The sequence below is a fragment of the Symphalangus syndactylus genome, chromosome 12 (assembly GCF_028878055.3).
Source record: "Symphalangus syndactylus isolate Jambi chromosome 12, NHGRI_mSymSyn1-v2.1_pri, whole genome shotgun sequence".
NCBI classification, from domain to species: domain Eukaryota; kingdom Metazoa; phylum Chordata; class Mammalia; order Primates; family Hylobatidae; genus Symphalangus; species Symphalangus syndactylus.
Window position 1 is genome coordinate 101,341,631 of NC_072441.2, and position 18,997 is coordinate 101,360,627.

General features: G+C 36.5%; 1 protein-coding gene and 1 pseudogene across 7 annotated transcripts in view; both read right to left on the reverse strand.

The window, feature by feature from the left end:
* The window catches only part of TNFSF4 (TNF superfamily member 4), a 307,507-nt gene that overhangs the window by 129,205 nt on the left and 159,305 nt on the right, over window positions 1–18,997 (reverse strand). The gene's annotated exons all lie outside the window — the stretch shown is intronic.
* On the reverse strand, window positions 3,875–7,640 carry LOC134734551 (large ribosomal subunit protein eL6-like; annotated as a pseudogene).

Here is an 18,997-nt window from a genome sequence, read left to right on the forward strand (position 1 = left end):
ACAGATGGAAGCCAAACCAGAAAAAGTAGGTGCTAGGAGCAAGGAATTGAAGTTGAAGGAGGAGTTCATCCATATCTGGTCCATGCGAGGAGGCTGCAGGAGAGAATACGAAATATGCAATGCAGCCCACACTGGTTTCTTGACCAAAAGAGAGGAAAATAGATAAATGAATGAATGAATGAGAGGATGTATAGATGGATTGCTGGAAGGAAGAATACAGCGAGGGGAGCAGAATATGCTACAGAAAACCTCTGGGGTAGAAGGGAAAGCTGGTCTCAATGTGGCCGACCAACTGGGAAATGCCTCTGGTTAGAAATCATTCAACTATGCCTCCTTGGAGTTGACCACATGACATTTATCTCCAGTTTTTTAAACCAAAACCAAGGCTGTACCATCAATGTTGAAAAAGCTGAGAATTCAAAGGAAACGTTTCCGATGCTGTGGGTAGAGTCTGGGGAAGTCCAGGCTAACTCTACCCTGACCTGAAGGCTGATCACTTACTTTCAGGACAGGGGCTGAGAGAGGACTGTCACGGGGAAAGATTAAAAATGAGACCAAAGCAACCACGACCACAACAAAAAGAGAGAGCAATAAAGAGAGACTTAGAAATGAACACCCACTTGCTTTCAGATGAAAAGTTTGAGTCAAAGTGGTGTTAAGGAGGTGACAGATCCTATATTATAGCCAAGAACCCCCAGAACTAAACAAATACAGTGGTTTTTCTTTCCTCTCAGTAATATGATTGCTGTTTACCTGGTGCGGGAAACAGGGTGAGAATGGGAGGAAGAGACATGCTCTAAGATGCATAATGGTTTAGTTAACATGTAATTCAGTCAGCTGATTTGTCTGTCTATTTTGTATTTTGTTCTGTTTTCAATTTGCTTTAGTAAAGCTGGCCTGAGTTAGAGTGGTGAAGTAGGAAACGATAGTCTTTGGCACCTAAGGAAAATTCCACCTTTCTTCCTCACCCTTTCCTTTTTGGAATCTCCTGCCTCATTCCCTCTGTTTTTATCATCCACACTTCACTCTGCACTACTCTCAAATTTCAGGGGCTCCTCATGCTAACTGAGGCTCTTTAGCCAGAGCAGGACTCCCACAGCTACTGAGCTCTTCTTTAGCAGCAGTTTACAAAAGGCCTTTACAAGCATTTTGTTTGTTATTGCGCACAAAAACCCTGTGGAAGAGTCAGCCAAAATATCATCACTAATTTACAGATGAGGAAGTAAAATGACTTGTTCTATGGTAAGTGGCAGATTTTGGTAAGGACCCATGTCTTTTAACTCAGAGATAAAAGAGTCTCAGAGTTCTTTTAAGCAAATCACACTGGATAAATGAAAGAGGATATATAAAATATAATTCATACAGAAATTTAGCAGCTATATAACAATGAGTACTTAACATGACACCTCTAAACTAATAACTATGAGTGATATATCCAGTTTGTTAACATTTTCCAATTATACATTTGAAATAAAAAGTACCAGTCACTTGAGAAATGATTGGACTATAATGTCCTTTACCTAACAATATTTTTTAAATATTGTAGTGGATGCTGTGGTATGCCACTCAGTGCCAGATTCAACAGCCAGATTCAACAGCCCATAAATCCTGATGTCTAATCTGTGTCCAGAATTGAAGCACACTCCTTTTCCCCACTGCTTTTAGGAGTATTGACAGCAGCTGACAGCTCTCAACTGCATCATTCTCTGGAAACTGCCCTCAGCTTATGAAAGCTGCTTTGCCCAAGATGATGGCTCACTCCCAGGGCCAACCTGCATCCAATCACTGGTGGATGGTAAATAAAGACCCAGTTCCCTTGCCCCAAGGTGTTAGGATTCTGAGGGGCTATCTAAAGTCACCCAGGGCATCCATGAGGATTGCATGACGACTTGTGACTGTTTTGCATTTCACTTCTTCCCTCTACCTAATCCTACTTCTTTCCTTCTCTCACAGGTTATTCAAACAAATCTCCTTGAAATACTTTTCTACTAGTTTAGGACAGCTAACTACTAAATTGCATTGTGTTTTAGCAAAAGATCCACAGGAGGTAATTCATAAGTGCTCTTTGTATTGACTATTTGATTTATGAGCCTGGAATTAAGACTTTATATGGGATTATGCATAACAGTTATTTTTGCAAAACAATCTAAATTTGTAATCATGAATGCAGAGTTCACCTGTTTCTCAGACTGTGGTAACTGTATAAATTAGGATTCCACCATGCCCCCAACAAGTAAAGTTGGGAGGGGGAACATTAAGAAGGAATAGGAAATGTGGGAAGACATGCATTAACTATAAGCAGTTTTCTTGTAGTGTCAGGGGTAGGCTGAGGGGCTCATCAACTAAAGATTAAGTTGTATTTAAACCCATTGTCAACTGCTCACATGGCCAAAAAATTACTTTTAGGCTAATTTCTCTCAATCTCTAAAAGGCATATTTTACTAATTTTTATGAGTTCGATAAATCAGGCTATATTGGCCGTTTGATTACTGCTCATTATAATCCCCTACTTCCCCCAAAATAGATGGTTGATGATAGATGATAGATAGATAGATGATAGATAGATAGATAATAAATAGGTTAGATAGATAGATAGATAGATAGATAGATAGATAGATAGATAGATGATAGATAGATGTAAGATAAAAGCAGAAGTTGGTATTTAAAGTCCCCAGGGAAGAGCAAGCAGCCCTAGAGTCCTTCCTCTTTGGCCCACCTATATTGGGAGTTTCTCCAGCCAAGAACTTCCTATGAGAAATAGGAGGAGAGAAGGAATAGGAGGAGAGAAATCCTGTAATTCAGAGAAGACATGAAAGATAGTATCTGCCACTTGGATTGACATTTTACTTTACCAGCCCTTAATAGAATCTCAAAGGTCCCTGGGACACTTTGTTGCTGAGGAGGGATTTTCTTAGGTTAGGGATTTCCCCCAATAGTCTCTGCAAATTTCTCTCTCCATAGTTGTTGAGAGCTACTCTCTCACTGCCCAAATGGTACTGGATTTTGTTGATCATTGGATTTGCAATGCTACAAGCATTAATGGAAACACAAGTAATGGAAATTTTTTCTACCTTTTTCTTTCAAGTGGAGTGCTCCACCCCTACCCCCAAAAATAAACAAAATCAACATAATTTCCAGTGTCCTAGAATGAGTAAACATTCAATCCAAACTACTGTAACTGCTATGATTAATTTCTAAAAGATTTTTACTATGAGTTGATCTTATTTTGAAAGTAAAAGCAAAGTGTATTGGAGGAGCATATCTGACTTTAAATCCTGGGTTTACTGTTTAGTGTCAATGTGATCTTGAGCAGTTTATTTGGGTGCCTCTATCAGCAAAGTGGGGATTATAATGTCATTGTAGTTTTTATGAAGAACAAATGTTCTGTTTGAGAAACATGTAATTTATGTGAACAAATGATAACGATTCTTACAGTTTTATTCATTCCAAATGCTCACTACAAAAATCCAGTTTTTTTTAAAGATTCATTTAATTTCTTTATGCCTAAGTCTATTCATAAAACACTACTGCTGGACTAGTTGAATTCCAAGGTTGCTTTCCATTCTGACCTTCCATGATCTAATTGTAACACATGAACAGAGCAGATAAAGAAGGTATTATTTTTATACACAACTTTAACAAATCTATTTTGATAGAAAATTAGGTGAATGACACAGACCACCACCTTTCCCAGCACTTTGATTAATGTATAACCAAATGTTGTTCTTTAAGTGCTTGAGATTTAAAGGAGTAATAAGAACATTAAAGATTTTCAAATATAGAGTTCCATTTTTTTTACCACAAATGTCATTACAACTCTCATCTAAAAAATGGAGTTATTCTAATTAATTAATTCTTTGGGTTGTTGTGAAGATTCAACTTCTAGGTAAATACAAATAATTAAGCATAGTGCCTGGCACATAAGAGCAAATCAAAAGCAGCTATTAGTATTAACTATTATAGCAAAAGTATTTCCAAACACTCTCTCTGCCGTCGCTCCTAATCTTTGCATGAATGACTCATTCACTCATTAATTCATTCAGCAAATATCTGTTGAATGCCATAGGTCATCTCCTCCTAAAATCTTTTTCTGATTACTCAGTCTAGGCCACGCCTCCTCATCCAACACCACCACACTGTCACTCCTTCATATCACTATGCTTCATTTGATCCAAAAATGCTTATCACCACCTACAACTATCTTGTTCATTTGTTTGTTTACTCACTTATTTTCTGCTACCACCCATGCACCCCACCCCCACCCTACAGAACACACATTCCATAAAGGTGAGAATCATGTCTTCTCATTTACCACTTCTCATTCCCTGCATAGTGCCTGCCTATACACACTCGGCGCTCACATAAATCGATCCGACTTTAATAGCAAAATTCCATATAAAAAAATAATTGAACAATTCACTCATTTTTCTTTGTCAGTTATTTTGATACTTGGAATTTATGGGGGGGAAAGCTAAAAGAATTGAGGTCATTTAATTTACAGAAGAGAAATAAACTGTTTAAATGGCCCTTAACAGTCTGGAAGCCTGGGTTCTAGTACTATGAGACCCTGTGCAGGTCCTCTCAAACCATGTCCTTCTCTATAAAATGGGAAGGATGATATCCACTAGGACAAATGCATTCATAGGGCTGACATATGGCAAAGCACAAATACAGCTAGCATTAGTGTAAGACCCTATTCTTTAAAACACACTTTGACATTCATTTGTCCAAATGAGTCTTACAAAAGTGACTCTCTGAAGTACAGAAGAAAAAGGGTTATTTTCTTTTTCTGTTTTACAGAAGAAGACACTGATTGTAGAGAGTTCTGACATCCCTAAGAAGCAAGGAAGAGAAAGAAAGAGGGCAGGAGAAAGAGAAGAGTAAACCAGCATATGTGAAAGATGTTATTGTTCATCACACTCTTTGACCTCATCTCCTATGATCCTCTAGGACACTCTCATTCCCATTTTATAGATGAGAAAACCAAAGTTCAGACAGTTTAAGGTAATGACTGACCCACAGGTAGACTACTGGTATGTGAAGATAACAGAGTATGACATTAGTTCCTCCAATTTCCAATCCCATACTCTCTGTTTTTACCATGTGGCTTCCAAGAAATGATCAAGGGCAAGATATCTTAAAAAAGATAAACATGCTATGAAAATAAAACTAAAAATCACTTAATCATTTTTAAACAAAGAAAGTCATCAACTCTTTCTTTTTTTTCCATTTTTAGCTGAGCTCCAGAGGAAAATCACATGGAATAACATGAGGATTGGCTATGAGGAATAATTTAATAACAAGTAGTGTTTTAGCCACTGATGACGTTATAAAAGACACCTTTGGAAAACAGTTTTAAGATGTGATTAAAACCTGACATCAAACCATTCATCATTCCAAGAGGATTTAAATGAGGGTCTGTATGATGACAGAGGTATAGGTATTAATTGAGGATTCCTAGTGTAAGAATTAAAGAAAGAGGAAAGAAACATGAAAAGCGGCTGGACAGTCAAGACAGATTTATTTTAGAGAAAACAAACCTGAGAGGTGCCTTCTGACCAAGTTAGGTCAGAGCCACACTCTCTTACAGACTAAGAGTTTTTAAGGATTCAGGGTGGGAGAGTTTATCAGAGGCTTAGACTGCTTCTGTGTCTCTTTGTTGTGCTTATCTGGGAGGGAGAGTTGTGTGTCTGTTCCCACACATCTTTCTGCAGCTGCAGGCATACCCCCCAAGTCTGCTTTTAGCTTACCTATCTCAGTGCCCCTCAAGGGAAAGGAATGTGCTTATTAAGGCCCACTGTTTTACTGGGGCTGATCGTATGAGGGTAAAATTTGGCAGTTACCCAAGAGACTTCCCCCCACCTCCCTCTGTGCCCGAGCTGGTTTTTTTTTTTTTTTTTTTTTTTTTTTTGTAGTCAGCTATTTAATTAGGTTCTTAAGACATTTAGAACACCAACTTGTGAGGATAAATTCCATTCGTCAGGGCAAACACAGATCGCAGGTAGCCCTGGAGCTGAGGAATAGCTTTGATTTTTGGTAAAATTTGTGAGTCCACAGCTTTCTGATCAATCTTACGCTGCTCCATAATCTCATATTTCTCTTTTTCTGTGTCGAAGATCTCACCTGCCTGGTGTCTGGGCTTTGGCAGCAGCTTCTTCTTGAAGTAAGCATCAGTAAGATGTTTTGGGATTTTTACATTGCTGATATTGATTTTGGTTGAGGTGGCAATGACGAATTTCTGGTGTGTTCTTCATAGAGTAACTCGATTGAGGACCAGAGGTCCAGTCACAAGTAACAAGCCACTAGCCAGCTGCTTCAGGAAAACCACCCTCTTGCCCCTGTGGCGTCCAGTGACGATGATCAGAATGGTCCTGGGGGGTGATGCTGGCTCGCAGTTTTCTCATGTGATGACTGAAGGGTTTTTTGCGGTGGCTCAACAGCTTTCGAGGCACATCTTCAGTAGGATAATATCTAGGCATTTTGCGAAGTTTAACCACCCGGGTACCGCCGTTCTTGTCACCACCAACTGGTTTTGTAACAGTTGCAAGAACCTTCTCCTTCTTTTTATTTTCAACCTTGGATTTAGCGGCTGAGTACGTCCTCTTGTACATGGCCTTTCTGGAGTACATGGCAGATCAGGAATACCTGCCAATTCCTCTGACAAGAACAGGGTTGCGGCTGCAATGGGGCTTCCCCTTCTTGGGCTTTTTAGCCTTGAGTTTACCCTTTTTCACCTTGCCACCAGCATCAGCCTTCTTGGCTTCGGGTTTCTTCTCTTTAGTATCTGGCTTCTCAACTTTTTCACCCGCCATCTTGCAAGATGGGAAAGAGCGAGCTGTCTTGTCTGTGTTTTCCTGTCTGCTCTTTCTGGCTGCTCTTTCTGTAGTTAGAAGAGGTTTCCTTGAAATGCATGAGGCTTGAATGGGAGATGGAATTTAAAGTGGCGGTGTTTGTCCGAGATGACAGTGCTCCTGCTCTATCACCTAGTTTATGTGATCCTTGATCTTTATAAAATGGAACTATCTTTTTAAATTATAAAAGATGTTTTTATACTTTTTTAATTCAGAAGTGAATAATGTAAAAAGCATCCCACAAATCCCTCATAAACCTTTCCCCAGAGATAATCATCATTAACAACTTGATATAGAGCCTTCTACACTATTTGTGTATGCATACATAACTAAATATTATACTATTCCCTACATATGATTATGTGATTATTCTAAATGTCATTATTCTCTACATACTGTTCTCTAACCATTTTTTCTACTGTATATGATAGACAAGATTCCAGGTCAATAATATATAAGTCACACTTTTACTTTTCAATGACTACACAGTGAAAATATCATAATTATTTTTATTCTTCGTTTAAGAATTTAATGCAACAGCATTATCAGAAGAAAGATATATTGTTTTACTGACATCTTTTTATTATCCTGTCCAGTTTTAACTGCCCACACAGTTTTCACTATTTCTGCTATAAAGGTGCGAAAACAGTTATTTCTTTCTTTCTCAGAAGCTCTGGTCACTTGGTCCAGTAATTCTGTGTATGTAAAAAAAACCATTGACATAAAATAAGTATTCATTTCTAGAACAAAAAACCTCCAAGTAAAGGTTATGGTATCTTTCATTTCCATAGAACTTGTGAAAAATAAAACCTTTATTGCATGATATTCAAAATAAATATCCCACGGCCAGAGAAGTGACCACAATCTCATATCACAGCAGTGCTGAGAGTTCTTATAAAACTAGGTAGAATTTGGATTTTATCCTGAAGGCAAGGGGACTGGGTTGGGAATGGATGCACTTCTTAACTGGCGGATACATAAATGACACAGGAAAATCTCACTGGCTAGAGAGAATGGTTTAGAAAGGGGAAAATCCAGGATAAGGAGAACCAATTGCTCATGAGGGAAAAGTCCTTTAGGTGTTCACCATTGTTAAGGCAAAATGATTCTGGGCCTTAATATAATCACTGCTGATAGAAGCACAACTACAAACTCTGACTCTTCCTTCTAAAATGTTACTTACTCTCAATAAATTGCCAAAGAAACCAACCACCACTTCCAAGATGGCTTAATTACATGGCTGTTGGCTGGAGGCCTCAATCCCTCACTTTATGGACCTCTCTCTCCACAGGACTGTTTAAGTGCCCTCATGGCATGGAAGCTGGCTTCCCTCAGAGCAAGCAATCTGGGAGAGAAGACAAAGAGTAAGCCACATGCCTCATAACCTAGTGTCAGAAGCCACACATTGTCACTTCCACCATATTATTTTTATTAGAAGTAAGTCATTTAGTCCATCTCACAGTCAAGGGGAGAGGAATTAAGTGCTATCTCTTGAAGAGAAGAGTGTTAAAGAATTTGTGGACATTTTGTAAAATCACCACAGGGGTCTAGCTGCAAACCCAGCTTGATGCATTTAAGAGCCAGAGCCTGAGGAACCACAGGACATAATCCCCTAGGAATTCACAAAAACAAACAGGAATTTTTCAGACTTCCATAGGCCATAGAATTGGGAGGATTCCATTTAATTTATCCAGACACCTAAGAGGCAGAGAGACCAGATCATATTTTAGTTATACTATTCCATATGTTATGAAACATGCCAAAAGGGCATGAGATCTACAATTTGCAAAAACAGTAACAATTTTGGAAAAAATCTTTCCTGTTATTTCTCATAAATTATAAGAACACTCCAAGTTTTTCAGTATTTCCATGTACCCCAAGTTTTAATTCCTACCAAGAAAATCTAGCACCTAAAATAATATTCAGGGAATGTATTCAACTCTTTCTGGGCAGGATGAAACATGCTTAAGTGGAAGAGATGAACCTTCAAATGAACCTTTAAGCGCCCAGATCCCCTTTTCTGTTCAAGCATTTGTGAAAGGCAGGCTTGGCCCATGTATAGTTGTTAGCCTGAAATTAGACTGAGAAACTGCATCATTCAACCAGTTTCTTGAACCAGTTGGACAATGTAGAGAAGCAGGAATCACTTTTACCTTTTTATCCCACTGCCTTCCCCACTTAAAACCTCTATATTAATTCACTTATCCTTTGTATTAGTCCATTTTTGTACTGCTATAAAGATACTACTCGAGACTGGGTAATTTATTTTAAAAAAAAGGGGGGAAGTTTAATTGACTCACAGTTTCACATGGGTGGGGAGGCCTCAGGAAACTTACAGTCATGGTGGAAGGGACACTCATAAAACCATTAGATCTCCTGAGAACTCACTCACTATCATGAGAATAGCGTGGGAGAAATTGCCTCCATGATCCAGTCACCTCCCTCCCTCCACATGTGTGGATTAAAGGTCCCTCCCTCAACACATGGGAAATACAATTCAAGATTAGATTTGGGTGGGGCCAGAGAGCCAAACCACATCACCCTTCCCTGGATGAAATCTTACACGGGTCTCGTAGCTTTTCTAATCACTCTCAGATAATAAAATATGTTAATCTACTCCAACATGAACATACTTTTCCATTTAAACATCTCATCTCTGAAATCCAAATCTCAGTGGCATCTTATAAACATAATTGGAAGGAGATTTTTTCCCTTTCTTAGTGTTATACAAAAATAATGAAGCATCTTAGAATCAATAGCATCTTAGACTTGATGAAATTTAGTAATGTCTTTTTCTAAGTATTAGAAATTCTAATCAAGTATAGTAATTAAAACTCTATTCTCATCAACTTTAAAACTTCTCCCTTCTCTGAGCTCTGACCTACTTCAGGCTTGGAAGCCTATAATGAGAAAAGATGGGGGTGATCATATTAATCTCTAGCTCTTATTCCACCTTCTCCTTCACTCCCTGGCAGATACTCTGGGGCCCTTCAGGGACAGGAGTGAGATGGGTGGGAAGAGGCATGGGTAAGTAAAGGTAATATTTCACCATACGGTTATAGTCTAGTGTAGGTAGTCTCTCTGCAAAGGATATTCCAAATGTCAGTTGTTTCTTTCCTGGAGTGGTTTTGTGACTTTTTCACAGACGATCTCTATCACTAGGGAACACTTCCTACACTTGCCTACACTTCCTTTCACATACACTATGCCTCCTCCAGATGGCCACTTACACATTCCCTTTATCCACTGGTTTCTTGTGGCCCAACCATCTGCAGGGCTCAGTCCTCTTTAGTGAAGTCTCATTCAAGAGAATTCAATATGACTTCCTCCTGTGGGGTCTCATAAGCTCAAGGGAAATTCAAGCTTCCTTGTCAGGCCAGATGTTAGAAATCATGATGGATTCCAACTTCCCTTACTCTGCCCCAAGTCAGCAGAGCTAAGGCCTCCAACTCTCACCTTTAGACTTTGCAGCTTTGAGTCAGATACTAGTCCCTGCACCCCTCCAACTCCAGGGAACACATAAAAAATTCTCCAAATGGTTCTCTGTAAGCATCTTCATTGACTGTGAGAATACTAGTTATTAATTGCTTCTTGGAATGATCAGTTTTGGCAACCTCATCTGTTTCAGGTTTTACCATAAAACTGTCAGATAAATATATTCACACATAAAATACTTTATAAAATCCTTTATTTATTAAATCAATTCATTCTCTACTTTTTCCCAAAAATGCTGAGAAATTGCTCACAATAAAAAAATATAACAGTAAGGTAAGATATAATGACAATCTATTTATGCCAGGTCCTTTAAGTTATATACTATTGATATATTGAGAAGGAAAAAATATTGCTAATGTACTATACTAGCCAAGAATGCAAAATCTAAATCTAATCATGAAGAAATAGCAGTCAAACCCAAATTCAAACACAATGTACAGAACAACTAGCTTATATTCTTCAAATGCGTCAATGTCATGAATGACAAAGGCTGAGGAACCATTACAGACTAAAGAAAATGACAGAAACATCAACTAAATACAGTGCATGATCCTGGAATGGATTCTGGTTTTGGAAAAAAAAGTTTTTCTATTAAGACAATTGGAAAATTGAAATATTAACTCTATATCAGATAATAGTGGCAAATCTATGTTAAATTTTCTGAATGCGATAATCATACTGTGGCCATGTAAAGAAGGTCTTTTGTTCTCATGAAATACTGAAGTATTTAAAGTATTTAGCCAGAAAAGGACATGATATACTAAAATAAAACCCTCAAATGATTCAGAAAATAATAGGTACATACACACACACGTGAGTCTGGATCTGGAAAGGAAGTGCAGAATATGACAAAATTGTAACACTTGGTTAATCTGAGCAAAATATATATGAGAGTTCTTGCAAGTCTTCTGTAAGGTTGAATTATTTCAAAATAAAAGTTTAAATATTATATCTTGTGTTTTTTACAACCCTCAAAATTATGCATGATTAGGCTCATAATACAGAAAAGGTCCCTGATTACTAGTAAGGTGGAGCACCTGTTCAGTGTTATTGGACTTTGAATAACCTCTTTAGTTAAATGCCTTGTTCAAGTCTCTTGCACATTTTGAATTGGGTTGTCTGTCTTTTTCTTATTTTTTATACAAATTCTTTATTCTAAATACAATCCCTTTGTCAGCAATATGTGTTGCAAATATCTTGTACTCTGTGATTAGCCTTTAAGTCTTATAATGGTATCTTTTGATAAACAGAAGTTTTCAATTTGACTGCAGTCAACTTTATTAACTATTCTCTTCCTTCTCTCTTCCTCCATCCCACCCCTCTCTCTCTTTCTCTCTCTCTGTGTGTGTGTGTTTGTGTGTGTGTGTGTGTGTTTTATTGAGACCTTTTCCCCTGTGTCAAGGTCTTGAAGACATTTTTCTATTTTGTCTTCTAGAATATTTATTCTTTTGTCTTTCACATGTAGATCTATAATCTACCTGGAATTGTTGTTTGTGTATGGTGGGAGATAATAATTTTTATTTTTCCATATGGAGACACAGCACTACTTTTTTAAAAAAATCCTTTTATTTTGTTTCTGAATGTTTTATAAAATGCATAGATTTTTATATTGACCTATGTTAGTTATCTATTGCTGCTAAAACTACTCCAAAACTAAGTGACTTAAAACAACAATAACAATTTTTTTATTTCAAGATGTCTGTTGTTGAGTTACTCAGACAAGACATGGTGAGGGCAGCTTATCCCTGTTCCATGTTATCTGGGGACTCAGCTGGAAGAATCAAAGGCTAGGAAGGAATTATCTGAAGGCCAGCCCATTCATATGTCTAGTTATTCATGCTGCCTAGCATCTTGGAGCCTAGCTGGGACTGTGGACTGACATATGGTGTCCTAATAAGACCTGGGTCTCAAAAGCAAGTATCCTGAGAGAGAGCTAAGAAGCTGTATTGATGCTTATAAAATAGCCTCAAAAGTCACACAGGATCCTTCCACTGCATTCCAGTGACTGAGGCAATTGCCAAGGTCCACTTAGGTTCAAGAAGAAGGACCATAGACTCCACCACTCAATGGAGAAATATCAATGTCACATGGTAGAAGACCTTATGGGGTGGGACATATATAGGTGTGAGTTAAACTCTTTTATTCATTCTAATAATCTATAGATTATTTTAGATGTTCTACATCTAAATGTTCATAACCTTTGTAAAGAATGAATGACCATTTATTTTCTTTTTAATCCTCATGCCCTTCATTTGCGTTTTCAGTATTTATTTTCTCTTTTTAATCCTCATGCCCTTCATTTGCATTTTGTCTTATTACACTGGCTAGGACCTGTAAAATTTTGAACACTAATGGTGATGGAGTCATCCTTATTATATTGTTGATCTCAAAGGGAAACTGTAACATTTCACTGTGAAGAATGATCTTTGCTATTTTTTTAACTATGTACTTTTTAACAAATGAAGAAATATCCCTTTTATAGTTTACTGAGTTTTTTTTAAGATCATGGATAGATACTGAATTTTATCAGAGATTTTTCTGGAACTATTGAGATAATTACATAATTTTTCTTTTTTAGTTGATTGATTTGAAAACCAATCAACTTGTATTTCCAAAATAAATGTAACTTGGTGGGGATACAGTATCCCTTTTATATATTGCTGAATTTTGCCTGCTGAATTTTTTAGGACTTTTTGCACTTACAGGAGATGATTAGCTTGTGATTTTTTTTTCCTTTTTGTAATGTCCTTATTAGACTTTGCTATTAACATTATGCTAACCTTATCAAATGAGTTGAGATTGTTCCCTTTCCTCTTCTCTCAAATAGTTTATGTAAACCTGGCATTATTTCTTACTTAAACATTTAATAGGACTCAACAGTGAAGCCATTTGGACCTGAAATTTTTTAATGAAAATATTTTTAATGATGGACTCAATTTCCTAGTGGTTACAGAATTATTCAGGTTTTCCATTTATTTTAGCATAAAATCTGGTATTTGTATTTTGTTAATAATGTATCCTTTTCATATACATTTTTAATGTATGGATAAAAAATAAGTTGTTCATAATGTTCATATGAGCTTTTAATGACTGTCAGTTCCATACTAATGTCACCTTTTTCCTTCCAATATTGAAATTTGTGTTATCCCTCTTTTTGTCTTTATCAGTCTCATCAAAATGTATTAATCACAAAAACATCTTTTGACTTCGTGGCTCCTTTCTTTTGCTTTCCATTTCACTAGTTTCGTTTCTTTATTGTTTTCTTCTTTCTACTTTCTTTAGCTTAAATTTGTTGTTGTTCCTCTAAATTCTTGAGATAGATGACAAGTTTATTTACTTTGAGACTGTCTTCTTTTCTACGTATGTATTTAAGGGCAAAAAATGTCCTCCAAACACTGCTTTAGCAGGGTCCCACATGTTTTGATATGTAGTATTTTGTTTATCGTTTAATTCAAAACATTTGTTAATTTCCATTGTGATTTTTAAATATTTGACCCAGGGGTATTCAGAAATATATTTCTTAATTTACAACCATACAGGGATTTTTCAACTTAACATTTTGTAATTGATTTTTTGCTTTAATTGCACTGTCATTATAGAACATCTTATTATTTTAATCCTTAAGTCTTGCTTCAGGGCCCAAAATATAGTCAATTCTTAAAAGTGTAGGCTTGTAAAGAATGTATAGTGTTATATAGCTGTCCTTTAGATATATTTTCTTAATACAGTTTTCAAATTTTCTATAATTTTATTGTACTTTTTCTTTTTTTTTTTTCTTTGTCTGCTGTTGTAGCAGTCACTGAGAAATATATGTGAAAAACCTCCAGTGAAGACTGTGGATTTGTCTATTCTCCTTGCAGTTTTGTTAATTCTGTCTTATATTTTAATACCTATGTTATTAGATGAATACAAATTTAAAATTATTTCTTCATGGCAAGTTGAAACTTATTTAGCCTGCCTCTTTTTATCACTAATAATGTTTTGACTTAAAGTTCACTTTTGCTAATATAGCTGCATCAGGTTTCTTTTGGTAGTTTAAATGGTAGATATTTACCATCATGTAATTTTAATCTTTTCACAGCCTCACATTTTATATTTTATTCTTATATTTTATATTATCTCATGTAAACATCATATGTTTAAGTTTTTAAACCAAACTAATAATCTCTGTGTATATTAAAGCATTTAGTCCATTTACATGTAATGTTCTTAGTGATCAGTTTGGGTCTTAATATTTGCTATCTCATTGTCATGCCTCCTCTGTGTTCTTTTATTGCTCCTTTTTTGCCATCATTTGGATTGACCACTTTTTATTATTTGCCTTTCTTTCCTGTGTATCCATCAAAGTCCAATCAGGAAACAGAAATCATATAGCCATTTGAATTGGCAAAGTTTAATATAAAGATATATTAACTGTAACAGAAGATTGAAGTAATATGGGATTTGCTAATAAGTTAAGAGAATGCTAAATTACACAGAAGTCAGATATAGATACAAGATAAAATGCAGTACCAGTAAAAGGGAGGAGCCACTACCCTAGGGCTGTGAGAGTAAACAATAAAGGAATAAATCTGAAGGACCCCTCTCCTTCACCAGGCTGAGATTCATTCTCCTCATTGGAGAGGGCATGATCATAGCCCACTAGACAGTGGAGATGACCTCAGGTCTCACTGGTGGAACTGGGAAGCCACCCTCTAGGGTGTAGATGAAGCATTTGTGTGGAAAACCACACACTGGGGTGGTAGGGTAAGGTGTCCATGAGGAAGTTCTGTGGGATACAAGAGTCAACCAGGTAGAGCACACCAGAACCAGGAAGAGCCCCTTCCTCCTCCAGCATCTCTCCCACACCCTCTACTGATGAAGCTTACCATCATGCCAACTGGCAAGAGAGAAATGATCAGTACCTCAAGCAGGGCAATAAAATGTGGATTTGGAGATGAGGAGCAACAAATTGGTAACAGACACATCCTCTGATATCTTTTTACTATTTTTTACTCCTTTTTTGGTGGTTACTTTAGAAATTATAATAGGCATCCTTGAATTAGCAATGTCTAATATTTCTTGTTGCTTTTAACCTCTTCTGGCACAGAGCAAGGATCTTAAAACAGTTTAATTCCATTTACTTGATTCTGGCTTATATGCTACTTTTGTGATGTGTATTAATTATCTGGTAAGTATACATTTGTGCATATCCATGATGATTTTCTTAAGATAAGTCTTAGAAGGAAAGTTGTAAATTCTAAGGTTTTTCATGTATAGTACCATCCCTGTCTTCAGAAATATCCAGATTTACAACCCACTAGCAACTGCAAGAGCCTCTATTTATCACCTTGACATAACTTGTTAAAATTTTCTAAATTTCTCATTGCATTGGTGAAAATTACTATCAGCATTTCAATTTTCATTTCATCAGTTGCTTGAGACATTATGAATTTTTACTCATACAAACTGCCTTTCTGTGTTCCTTTTTGTTGTATTTGTGTTTGAATGAATTTCCTGTCCTCTTCCCTTTTTTTAATTTCTTGTCTCTCTCTTTTTATTGATTAATGTGGGGCTTAAGATCAGTGATGGAATAACATCCTCCTTTCTCCTCTCTGAAATCCTAAACCAAGAGAGAAAATAGACAAAGACTCAAAATATAGAAATCAAATTATCAGCTTTCTTACTAATGAAGATAATGTTGAAGAAGTCACATAGATTTCCTAGAAGTTCACTTCTGAATTAATCAGACTTACCACCAGTCCCTCTCCCCTAGGCTCAGGCATAAACTGTGGGCCTCTTAATTCAGAAGACAGTTAAGTCTGTCATATGCAGAAGAGACCAGAGTATCCCAGCCGTGGGGGCTTATCTAAAATGGAAAAGAACCCAGAAGAGGCTAAAACACACATGCTCACAGGGCCCCCAGCCAGCCCAAATGGCAAGTTTGTAGAAAGTACCTGATACACGTGGATCCAGGCCCTCAGGCTTGGAGACACCAACATCTTCGTTGGAATCAGCCCTTTCCTCCAGGTAAATACTAGCTCTTTTCCAGGACACAAGGCCCGCAGATTCAGCTGAGTTTCAGCCCCATTTACAGGGACAGATGCACAGCCCTGAGCAAGTGGCAGCCCTGCATCACAATTCTTTCTCTCAATCTCCCCAAAGGTTTCAGAATGTAGTAATGGATATTCTCTTCATTTTTCTACTAAATAGTTGAAAATTCTACCTTAGTAACCAATGTCAGGATTCTGAGAGGAGGAGAAAATGTTCCCCCCTACATAAAAGATCTTGATACATTAAGGATATCAAGTCATTGCCCATTATACAGTTTATTTTTTCTTCTGATTTATCATTTGCCATCCAGTTTTTATGTGATGTTTTATATGGCTATATTAGATACTTAGCATTTTAATAGAAAGTTTAAAGATAATAAAGAATTCATTAGGAACATAAACAAAACCTAACATTCTCAATTGAATAAGGCAATTCGGTTTTGTTTTAAACTATATGCATGCTGTGTCTGCTTGGCTTGAGAACTCTTTTGGAATATTGGATTTACAAATACCTTTAATTTTGCCACATCCTAAGCAGTAACACATTTAATTATAATAGTATATTTAATCATCTCTCATGTTAGTGATGCTTCATAGCTCTGTTCTCCAAAAAAGTACGACACTTTATTTACAAGAAATTCTCCCAATGCTTTAGATTTTCTCTGGGTTTTTCTTCTTTTTCAAAAGGAGTATACTCCTTTTGATAATATCTCTGAGGATCCAAGATATTTTTATAGACTATCGACAGTTCTCTTAATGACTTGTCAATTTGCATTACTCATGGAAAGTGTATCTTCTCTCTTCATATATTACACACACTTTTATAAAATGGCCAAGCTCATTCCTTATTTTGAACTGTCTAGTCACTTAGGTTTAGGTATACTTATTGTATGTAAATAGTAATATTTGAATTTTGTGTTTAGAGCCCAGCCTAGGAACACTTGTCTTATAATAGGGACACTTGGAATATGTCAGATGTGACTACTATCATTTTATTATATGCTTTCTATTTTTTTACTTCTTGCCTTTTCCCTTATGTATAATCATATATTTTGCTGCATTGACTTTTATTAGGTTTTTCTTCTTTTCTAGTGATTTATTAGTCATACATTCTACATATCCTACTGTCACCTTTACATAATAAAAATTATAATAAATACACTTAAACCCACATTTCTAAATCAAAATCAATATGATTTCCATTGTGAAATATGGCGACCTCCCTTTTGCCTGTCTCACAAACCTCTAATTGAATTTTCTGATCCCAGTGATTATTCTATTTCTTCTTACATTACGTATCTTGTCTTCTAAGAACTACGGTATACATTTTGTTGTTTTATAATCACAGTAAAAATTCTAAAATTTACTACTTATGATTTCTATTTTACACCATTCTTCCCATTCTTGAGCTCTTAATTTTGATTCATTTCTCAGCCTACGAAACCATGAGAATACTTGCTAGCGCTCAAGCAGGCTACATATGCTATGGCCTCTGCTCACACTATTCTATCAGCCTTCAGTGCCCTCCATTTGATGATGTCCAACTTCCTTCTCTGCGTTTCCATAGCACATCCATTTTGCATACTTCTATTATCTAACATGTTTCATTCTATGCATGCATCACTGGAATTTGAGCTCCTTGAGAGCAATTACTTTCTCTGTAATCTCTATTTTCTTTCTAGTATGTGGCACAGGACCTGGAAGGCAAAAGATAGAGATGCAGTCACTGTTGAAAAAAGAAAATATTTAAGCTAAATTACTGAATATTTGATAATTGGGAAACTCCAGTATTTCTTTGCATCATGATATAATGCTGAACTTGTAGACAGAGACACAGAGGAAAGAGCGCTGAGTGTCATCAAAGCTGGAGATACTAACCCCCTCAAAGAGCCATTCATATGACAGTCAAAGCCACACTCTCCCAACTGAAGTACAATGGGAATAATGTTTGGCCATAACACTGAACATTAGCTATGGCCACGGTTAAATGGTTAAACTGGGGCAAGGGCAGCAGGGTGAGCCAACACAGTGGAAACTCAAAGGAGAGAGAGGTCAAGGTGGTGGAAGGTTTCAACAGTATCTAATACCAAAGAAAGATGAGGAAGGATGAGAGATGAAAACAGAAAACAAGGTCATTAGAGATTAATAATTTTGTTTTCCATTTTTTACGTGTGACCTAAGTCTTCTCTGTGCTCTTCATCTGTGATTTGAAATTACAAACATTTAGATAAATAAAAAATTCTGGCCAGCCTGAGTACTTGCTGAGCTGGGTCAATTAAGATATAAAATTCACTACAGTCATATGCATGGAATTGATGGTAAGAGGATTTTAAAAATTAATCTGCTATTTCAATATCTCCCTATTTCAATCCCCATAAAAGCTGTTTCAATAAATCAGACATTCCATTTATTTCCTTATAGGATAAAAGTCTTATCATCTTTAAGGGTAAAGTCTAGACATCAAAGAAAAAAGAATATCAGATAAAAAATCACAGGGGAGTTCTTTGTCGATTTATGTTAACCACAGCCTGCTACTTCAATAAAAGACTACTGAAGATTTAGAAAACCCCATGAAATCATACTGCAACCATATGTGGACGCAAAAAAAAAAAAATGTAC